This window comes from Mya arenaria, chromosome 3, assembly GCF_026914265.1.
Source record: "Mya arenaria isolate MELC-2E11 chromosome 3, ASM2691426v1".
Lineage (NCBI taxonomy): Eukaryota > Metazoa > Mollusca > Bivalvia > Myida > Myidae > Mya > Mya arenaria.
The window spans coordinates 21,640,470-21,651,983 of record NC_069124.1 but is presented as its reverse complement, the minus strand read 5'-3'; positions in this window follow the sequence as shown (position 1 = coordinate 21,651,983).

Genomic DNA, 11,514 nt, shown 5'->3' with positions numbered 1-11,514 from the left:
ACCTTGATTTTGGAATAGAACACAGTGAACATGATTCTGTTGAAAATATAATGATGACACATGACATTCATAAGGATAATGCAAATTCATTGCCAAGCACCTTTGAAGGTCCCTTAAAGATTGATTTATTAAGGTTTTCATCGATAACAAGACTTCTCAGGGTCACTGCACTAGCACTTCGATTCATCGATCGTCTAAAAGGGAAGCAAGTAAATGGACATCTCGCTACAAGTGAAATACATAACGCTGAATATCTTTGGATAGCACACATTCAACATAACTATTACAGAGATGTATTTGAGGGTATTGCTGCTAATACACACAACAACTTTAGAAGTCAACTTGGTGTTTTCATTGATGAGAAAGGTCTGCTTCGCTGCAAAGGTCGATTGATGAATGTAAATTTGTGTGAAAATGCGAGACTTCCAATACTTCTCCCTAAAGGAGATCGATTCACAGAATTAGTGATTGGCAAAATACACAAAGAGAATGTTCACAGTGGTGTATCTCAAACCCTTGCAGCTGTTCGAAATCGATTTTGGATTCCGCATGGACGCGCTGCAGTAAAGCAAGTTTTGCAGTCGTGCCGGGTTTGTCGACGGTTTGAATGTGGTCCGTATAAGTTACCCCCTATGAGTGCTTATCCTACAAAAAGAGTAACTGAATCAAAACCATTTTCGAAAATTGGACTGGACTATTTAGGACCGTTATTGGTTAAAGATAATGCTTGTGATAAGAAAGTGTGGGTGTGCTTATTCACGTGCCTAGTTACTCGTGCAATACATCTAGAATTAGTATGTGACTGTTCAACATCTGAATTTCTAATGTGCTTGAGAAGATTCATTGCACAAAGAGGTACCCCAAGAGAAGTTATTAGTGATAATGCCATGCAGTTTCGAACAGCGAATACAGTACTTGACCGTGTGTGGTGCAAATTACCGAACGATAAAGACATCATGAATTATGTTTCAAATAAACATATTAACTGGCATTTTATCGTTGAACTATCGCCGTGGGCCGGAGGGTTCTACGAAAGATTAGTAGGTTTGGTAAAAAGATGCTTAAGAAAATCTCTTGGTAGACGGGTTTTAACAATAATTCAAATGCAAACGATCATTAAAGAAATCGAAGCAGTTATTAATTCTAGACCCCTAGTGTACGTCGGCGAGGATATTAATTCAAACATACCAATAACACCTGGACATTTTCTCTGTTTAAATCCAAGCACTGGTGTTCCAGATATTGACGTATTTGAAGAGTATTCACCGATGGAAAGTACGTCGGACAAATTACTGACAATTTGGAAAAAAGGACAAAAATTGCTCGATATGTTTTGGAATATGTGGAAAGAAGATTACATTAAAAGCTTGCGAGAAAGGACACAAGTGTATATAAAGTCTGGCCGCATCACATCAAAACATGAACCAAGAAAGGGAGATATTGTGTTGGTAAAGGACAATTGTCCAAGAGGGCAATGGAAATATGGTAAAATAACCGCCTTACATGAAAGTTCGGATGCTTTTGTGCGATCGGCGTCAGTGATGCTGCCATCTGGGCGGACTATTAGACGCCCAATGAACCTGCTCTATCCATTAGAAGGCTCAGATAAAAGCGCTGAAGAAACAACTATAGCTGAAGAAAAGGAGGACAGAAATAAGGACAACGAACCAAAACAGCGTCCTGTCAGGACTGCTGCTACGGATGCTGTTAAGAAAATACGACAGTTAGTCCAAAATTAACTACAGATCAGTGTTATCAAATGACTTATACCAAATTAAAGTAATTTTGAATTTCCCGCGCATACCTTAACACGAGATTAACCAATGAAACGTCAAATAAATTTGCACGTGCAACGGCAAGTTTCTAAAATAAATATTAACAATGGTGATCTCAAATCGGTGTATTCAAGCGGCGCTATATTTACCTCCTCGAGGAAATTATGGTAGTGATATACATTTTCCCGTGTAACGGCGACAATATGCATGGGACGGCTCTTGTATATGTAGGCTCGAAGTCCTCGTGCGCTAATCAACCATATAAACATTTTATTTCAGTTCGGAATTTTGAAGAGACAAGTTATTATTTTATACGTGGACTAAAATGCATGTTTGTGAACATTGTCACAGAGAGTACAATACTCTGAAAGGATTGAAAAGACATGTTCGGGAAAGACATATTGATTTGAAACACTACAAGTGCATTATCCCATTGTGTAAGGCAAAATTTATAAGAAAGTCGTATTTGATAACTCATTTACGAAAGTGCCATAATTTTGATCGCCAGTCAGCGAAAATACACGTTAAGGATGTTAAGAGTGTAAAAGAAATTTACCGCTCCGTCAATGATGACAATTCAGAGCATTTGCAGGACGTCAGTGACGTTGAAACCAATACAAATGAGGAAGTTCAGCCAAGTAACATCTATAACCCTGTTACAGAACCTATTTCGTCAGACGAGGACGCTTTATTCCAAGTTATAGACTCGTACATTGCGAACGATGTCAATGAATCGGATTTAACCTTTGATATTGGGGATATGATAGGAGATTGGACATTTTCCGCTATCCCGATCAGTAACGAAATAACGGTTGATAACGTACCTTCCAATGATGTTACAACAGACACTGTGTGTACCACATTCGACACACAACCGTATGCCAGTTTAGACGCCAACGCTCAAAGAAACGCCGAAACCGAACAAGCGTCTACGACGAACCCGCCTGTATGTGATTATGCGATGTCGGAGCCGCAAACAGACGACAATGAATCGAAATCGCCTCTATGCGATTACTCGACAACGGAAGCACTACCAGACAGCGTTCGTACACCAAACACACCAACGCATGAATTTGGTGTATCGGGGTCGCCTTCTAATGATTTGGGATCGTGGACACCACAAGACCTCGGTGATACTTTAGGCTCGCCGAACAACGGCGTCACCCAACCAGAATCATCAGAAAGGATCTTCAACGTGGCGTCGCCTTCACGTGTAACTGCGGACACGCCAACGCATATCTCGGCAAGATCGCCTGCGTGTGACGAGGAACCCATCTCTGATGAAGAGTCCGAAAACTCGATGGACGATATCATTTATATCTCTAGTGCGGACGAATTGGAGAGTGACACGATAACGGTGTCGTGTATAAACGTAACACTGTCACGAACAGATAGAGTGCGCAATGGACAAATCATACGGACAAATAGATCTTCTTCGATAAGTCTGCTTAACGTTGACGAGGATTCTGTTAACATTAATCTTCCTGATATTTTTTTGCATATGTACACCGTGAATTTACAGACTATGCAAATTATTATCATGATTTTATGGCATAAACTGTGGCATAAACTGTTAAACTTGATTTGATTAGAATTTAAAGTAAAATTCTAAATACGTATCGATCTTTGATACTGACACATTCTTTTGTGAAATTACTTTTTATGATGAATTCATTGTGAAGTTATTGATTTTCGAGTAATTGTATTTTTGCGGCGGGAATGTCGCAAATGTGCGATCATACATTTGAGGATGCCGTTGAAATCGCCGTTGAGGCAATAATTAATCATGTATTATTCATACAGTGCCGTTTTGCGTTTTATTTTAATTCCCTGATAAATTTGTGGAAGTCGTGCTATTTCCCGCCGTTCTTAACGGCGCCAGTATATAGTATTTAAAGAAGGCTAAACGGCACCTTGTTACTCAGTTTTTTAGATGTAACGTTTTAGATAACTTGTTCATTCTCTCTGTTAATGGAATTCATGAATATGTGTTGTAATTGAAATTCAAATGGAACATTAAAATTAAAAACTTACAAAGTGTTTCTCCAATGTAGCGATACAAAATTTTATACAGTCCTCTAATAAGTAAAAACAAAATCAAAATATGTTTGCTACACCATCAGTAGTTATATGATTATGATATGATTATTTTCAAAAAAAACACACATGTATTGAAGTAATACATCATATAAATTATAACTTTAATATCCTTTTTATTTCACCGCAGGTTTATATGATAGCAATTTACAGAACAGACTTGCTGAACTTACTACTAGGATTGAAAATGCCATCACAGGTGTTTGCATGACTTTTCCGTGTGCTTTTGGCCACTATTGGGCGTTGTGCCCAAATATCAATTGCCAAAGAACTATGGGTTGGGGGAGAGGACATTGACCGCCACTGTTTTGAAACGCAATTGCATCATGTTCGTGGTAAAATTGGATTATAATTATTTATTTCACGTTTTTCAAACACATAGTTTATTTATTATTTTTCGATGAATAAACATTTTTCTTTTTCTTCTATGTTTTCACTGTTTTTGTTTAATCACTTTGATTGTGTTTGACTTCCTGGTTTGTACAATGATACAATGACATAACTTGATCGTATTCATTTTTTTTTTCTGGTTCCAATTAGGCTGATATGTTTCAGTTTGAAATTATAGTACGTTTTGAGACAAGTGTCAGGTTGTACGTATACTAACCAGTGTACACATTCTTACTGAGCTTTATCCGGGGCGGTAGGTCCAGCATATTTGTTAAAACTTATATTTCAATGCATGTGTGGTATGTCTGGGTGTTTTTTTTCTCAAGTGTGCATCTGTCGTTTAAGTGTTTGCCTGATAACAAGGTCTTCGTAGTTTACATTTTATTATTAAAACCCGAATAAGCTTGGCCTATTTTACTTCATTATTAAGACTTGAAATGCAATATTTTCCCGTATCCTTAATCAAACACACTCCAACCTGTAATAATCATTTCGTGACCACCTCGTTCAGAGAAACTGAATTTAAAAGGTTGAAGAAAAATGAAACACACAGGAATCTAGTAAATCTCCGTAAAAGATATGTTAATACAATTACTCTATTAATGCAAGGAGAGATCTCATTTTGAAAATAATATCTCTCGCCGATATGTAATATTATTATTTTCTTTCAACCAGCTTTGTTCCCGATAGATACTCTGTATCCAATGTGGGTACAATAATTTAATTGGTTGTTTTGTTCTGTTTCCGATTGAATGTTTCATGACTTTCGGTCTATTTGAAGCTTAAAGTGTTTTAATGTTCGGCATTTTTAAAAAGAAGTAAAATCGTTAAAAATAAAATTGTTAAATTAACAGAATCAATGACTGATTAAGTTACACAGTCAAAAAATTCTACTATAGTTTATAAGCATAATTTCACATAAGCTGCGCTGTTTGCGTAGATTATAAAAATTGGCTTAAAAATGTCTTCCTTGAATATATTGCATTACAATTGAAATAAACGAAATATTTATGTTCCTAAACAAAAGCCGAAGACATTCAAGTACGGTGTATATTGATCAGATGATATATAGAGGGAAAAGATAACAGGGTTGAGACAGGTTCGGTCCTATCTATCATTGGTAAAATCATAGTTTGTATTGTAAACTGATAAAAAAAATTTAAAGCTTCCTCATTCATTTATTTGTGAGTTTTCTTGTGTATTATGCGGAATGATAATGAGGAAATAATAAGGTAAGTGTGATTGGGATTAAACTATTCAACTGTTTGATGGACTGTTAGATTTCACTTCGATATAACCACCAAAATTAAGGATTTTTTTTCTCTTTTTGATCATTGATTGGTAAACTAATACTTATGCACTAAACTCAAATACTACTATGATTAACAAAACAGATGAGTAATATCGATTTCATTTAATGTATTGATTAATGGTGAAGGTAGTTCACGTTCAATATGATCGATCAATCGATTTATGGCGGTCAGTGTAGATCACATTTTAGACATAGGATAATCGCCTTAATATGAAGAATTGATATCATTCTTATATAATAATGGCAGTCAGGGACGATGAGTCAATTTCACAGATTCTTATTAATTCTCAACAAATGGAAAAAGAAGATTTATTCAGTGATAGTCAGTACTCAAGTGATAAAATGACGGACAATACAGATAGCACAGGTGGTCAAGTGCAACGTTGACAATGGTTTGCCCAAACAAGAAAGGAGCAAGGCGAAAAACGGGTAGTAAGGAACTTAGAGCTTCGAGACAAAGGGTATGGATGAAAAATTGTGATTTCCTCTAAAGTAAACAAGATTGAAAACTCACAGCAGTCACTGCCTTCGCTAATCTGAAAACGCTATCCGAAAATACACTGACGCAGAGAGACTGGGACATGTCTCGCGTAATAGATCTCGCATCTAAAAAAGACCTATTTTTGTTAATTTTTGCTACCATCAGGAAGTGGATGCGGTGATGAAAAATGCAAAACGACTGGCTCGAACAGGCATCGCAGTGGATAGGGAGTATCCCGAGAAAATCCGGGTGGTCCGTCGTCGTTGTTGGGATCATTTAAAAGTACCGCGAAAATAAAAACAATCGTCTTCAACTGCGTTTCCAGGCAGCGTTATACCTTAATGACCGACTTGTCATGGACGAAATCTCCAAGTGGCAGGACATTCTTTATCCATCACAAGCAACGCCCCCGAGGCGCTTTCATACACCGTAAGGGTCATTCCCTACATTCAATCAATCCGGCTCTTCAAGTTATGATGCGGCGCTTCCAGTCAGCCAATCCAGATTTACTGTCGCTTTTACGGCATCACATGGTGATACTGCGACAGTTACATCGGCAACATATTCAAGTGTGGTGCAAGGTCGTCCAAACTTAACTTAGAACACTCTCATTTAATAGAAACAAGTTAGCATGTCTATTGTTTGTAGTGCAGGCATGTGTCGGCGACCAGTAAGCTAGTGACACTACTCATACTTTCACACCCCCGCGAACTGTAAAAACTACAAATACTTCGTCACAGCGTGGTCGCTCGCGATCACGTGCTTAACAGCCGACCAACCAACCGTGATCAAGATCATGGAGTACATGTAAACACTAGTAAACTCCGATTAGCTGTTTTGAATGCTAGAGGTCTTATTACAAAAGCATTAAACAAATTGAAAACGAATTATTTTAGCAAGATATTTGATAATAATTACATTATTTGTTTAACCGAAACCTTGGGTATCAGCAAAATTAAATATGAGTTTGAGCAATTCAAATGTTTTTTTTTTTAAATAGATCTGAGATAGTAACAGCTACTAAACGCATTTCAGGAGGGATACTAATTCTAATACTAATGTTCATCGACCTTTGATTACATTTATTGGAAGAAGGAAGCAAACCTTACTGAGACTTCGCAAATACAAATTAGTAACTATACAACTTTATATCATACAATATATCTCGGTTTGACTATAGGTTTCGGTTTTAAAACTAGCAGTCTCAGTTTTACGCGATCTTATAAAGTTTTGTTGTCTGTTCCACATACTGAAGAAGCAAGTTTGATACAAATTGTTTTTCATTCAGGGTTCTCATTACTGGATGAATTGTGTTTACCCTGCTCTCTCTCCGCATTACAAACATTCTGGATTATTTTCATATTAATCAACCCATCCTTAAATTAGTGAAACTAAAAGTAGATGTTCGAAACTTGTGTGTTCGTGTGTGGATTCGCAACCTGATTTCAAATATCTAAGTCGAGATATAAGAAAAACACATGATTCTTATTTTACTATCATGAATGTTCTTTGTCATACTAATATAATCTAATTTACATCTGTCTAAAGTGCCACTTACAGATAACAAGTAACGGCATCAAACAAGATCAGAAGTATTTCAGAATTTAATTTCAATAGTTACAGTGACTACTATTGCCTCTATTCCTTCACCTGAATGCTAGTCTGTCAGGTATTTCAAAGTCCCAAGACCAATTGAGTTGTTTATGTGATGTTTTAACTCTTTTAAACCATTGGTAGGGAACACCGCAGAACTATGAAAACTCAAAGCCCAAACGAATCCACTGTTGTAAAGAACTACTTTATCTCTGCAAGAACTGAGTATAAACATTTACATTATTCATTAAATGGCTCCAACGTTAAATCATATGTGAGGCTTAGAACTAACACTTTATAAGTTAGTGGCACTTTTGTCCAAGTGATGTGACTTGCCTGACGTTTTCTATCGAATAAGACTTCTGGCGTCCTACGCACACGCAGATGAGATAACAGAAAACAACAAGGTGTAAACAAGGTTTTTTTCACGTAATAAGTGGGTGTCACTTTTGTCCGAGCCATTTGACTAGTCTAAATGTTCCATTTCAGACTACAGCTACCAATAAGTCAAAGCGGACTAATTTTGAGCTGAACTGAGTATTTACATAAAAGCCAGGAGTCATGTGAAATTGAATTATGGGATAATAATACGAAAGAGCTACTATTGCATACCTCTGTAGAGTTACAATCAATTGATGGGGTATACTAAATTGTTTAATATAATTATAGCAAAATATCATCTCTTTTAGCTGAATAACTATTGTGAATAATTTATTGTGATATAAATTCTTAATTTTGAATACTTGGTTGTCAAAATAATTCATCTTTTAAAAGTATCCGTCTGGTCTTTCATAGTCCGTTTTCACAAGATATGTAAACAATAATTTAAGTTCAATCTAAACCTCGATTTAGTTTAAATTATTCAATATTTATACAGCTTTAAAGGAATGCGCATTTTTTCTGTGGGTGAAATGATTAAATTCATCTTGTTAATGATTATACAGCAAATGGATACATATTACAAAAAGGGTGGGTCATGAGGCGGTTACATGACACTTATACTACCAGAAAGTTAGAATTGTCATACGTCTTTAAGTTTACGATGCACGTATATCTTTCAAATTGTAATAAAAACACTAGAAATAACAAACACCGGTGAACACTCAAGAGTACACATTATTTATAGCAGACATTGACCTTGGACTGATGCCAACGCAACATCCACTCACCGAAAAGTTCCTGGTCACATTTTACGACAACCCCAAAAGTGTGTATAAAACCGTTTTAACCACATACCCCAATATTACATTGATATTTTACTGCCTACTTGAAAGAATCACTGAGGATCAAATGATTAACCTTCTGATCAAAGTTAGTGAAAATCATTATAAATCGAGGTTATAAATGTTATGTACGTATCTTTTGACAGTTAGATAATCTATGGTAGTGGTAGCAGCAGCAGCAACAGATGTAGCAGTCGTAGTAGTAGAAGTAGTAGTAGTTGTAGTAGTAGTAGTAGTAGTAGTAGTAGTAGTAGTAGTAGTAGTAGTAGTAGTAGTAGTAGTAGTAGTAGTAGTAGTAGTAGTAGTAGTAGTAGTAGTAGTAGTAGTAGTAGTAGTAGTAGTAGTAGTAGTAGTAGAAGTAGTAGAAGTAGTAGAAAATGTGTGCGTTTTGATGTTGTTGTTTTGTTGTGGTTGTTGTAGTTGTTGCTTTAGTTTATTATCATTATAAGAAATAATTTATGCATCAGAAATAAAACATATCCCGACGCTAAATTATTCATCGGCTTGATGTAAGTTACTCAGAAAATTGAATATGAAAACGTAATAAAAAGCAACAGACAGACCTTTTATGTTAAATTCTATGTAACTTCCAAGGCCGACTAACAAATGTTACAAGTGAATTATTTGCAAAGCATTTAATATAAAAGCTCTAACCGATTGCCTTTTATTTATAGTTTATTTTTTTGCTACGGTACACAAATATTTAGATAATATTTTATTTGTTAATTGAAAAGCATACTACCATCTAAATGCCAGTATCTAGGTGCTATGCTAACGTCTTTTCCTGCTGTTGCTGCTGGCAGCTAGCTGTTATGCTGCCGTGCTGCTTACTCGCCAATAAATTTATGTTTAAGGGTAACAAACATCATAAACTTTCTTTCTTCTGAAATGAATACGAATAAAACGTTCTTTATTTTTTCCATGACTAAGAATGTCTTTCAGGTAAAAGCATTCATAAACAATGACCTGACTTGCATCGAACAGGATGAAGACGCAAATACTGTTGCTAGTTTGGTTTAGTATCCAGGTCATTTTATCAGGTAAGAGTAGATACAATACATATATGCTACTAGTAACAAAGCATGTTCATTTGCCATAATGTTTTTAATTGTTTAAACACAGTTTGACGTCACATGATTGATCGATATGTAACTGCAGCCAACTATTAGCAAATATATATTTTGTTTTATGTAAAATGACATAATGTTAAAAAGTTGTGTGTGTAGAAAAAATATATGCAAAGAAATGAAATCAAGGCGAAATATAGCCAGTTTAGGTCCAGTTGTACTTGAAATAAGCCAAGGATACGTTTAAACACAATAGAAATGGAACGATACAATGAGTGTTGAATTCAGGAGTCTAATATCTTAATTGAACACAATAATTTACGACATTCACCAACAACCTTAGGTTATTGATGCATGCACACTTGTTTTTAGATCGTGACCTTCTTCAACAGCCTGACATTAATCCTAATATTACAAGTTCACCATATCTTGAAACATGGTCCCCACACAGAATTCTATCGGATATCGGTCAAGACGCTAACTCGTGCAATTGTTGTGCAGCAATTATCGCACCGGGATATATTGACATTGACTTGATGCACCCATATTCCGTCTACCAATTAGATATTCTTGGACGCACTGACCAAGAACATGGTAAGTATTTTATTAAACTTGTTTGATATAAAACAGACAAATATGAATATTGGTCTTCGTCACGGTTGCATACAACTGATGTGGATCGAATAACGCCAGTTTCAATATAACGGTACTCGGTCTATGAGCGTACTCAAACCAAATGTTTTGATAAATCACATAAATTATAATATTCTTCAAATTTTGGATTATTTACCATGAAACGAATTTATGTTGTTTCATATTTCCCTCAATGTAACTTTATTTAACCAATCACTGCGTATATCTTGTATTGTCTTGTCTTATTCTGAATATGGTGCATTCATCAGAATATTCAAAAACAAAATAAAAACAATGTTTTCAGATATTGCCACATTATTGTTAAAAGTTACAGTTTAGGCTAATTTTGGGGTTAATCTGTGCATTAACACTTTTTTCACTGAAACGTTTCACAGAAATACTCAAATTATTTAATATGTTATGTTTTAAATTTCATCCAAACCATTTTCAGATTTTCTTAATGCAGTCGTGTTTCTTTCGTGTTCACAACTTAACATTCTAAAGAAATGTGCATTTGTGCTCGTATTGATATAAATACGATTTCCGCCGTATTAACACTCTTAATTTATTTTTTTAAAACGCAATATCTATATCATCCCCTGATTTGTGCGCGATCATGTCAACATATATCTTTACGCCATTGCCGTGACGTCATCAGTATATTCAATACTACATAATGACTTCCGGATGAAACAGCATTGAACTTTTCCACAGTTGTTGATATTTTCAGTGCATTATGTATTGAAATGTTTACGCGTTAATGCCAGTTAGCTATGCTGGACGGTTTATACAATGAATTACTTTTAAGCTGTAAAAAGCTGTGATAGATATGGTGGATCTAAGCAGTCATGTTTTGCCTTAATTTGTATTTTCAGAAGACCATTTTGAAGTACTCCCTACTTTGAAATTATTGATGCAGGTTTTAATTAAAGTTTCTAATAGC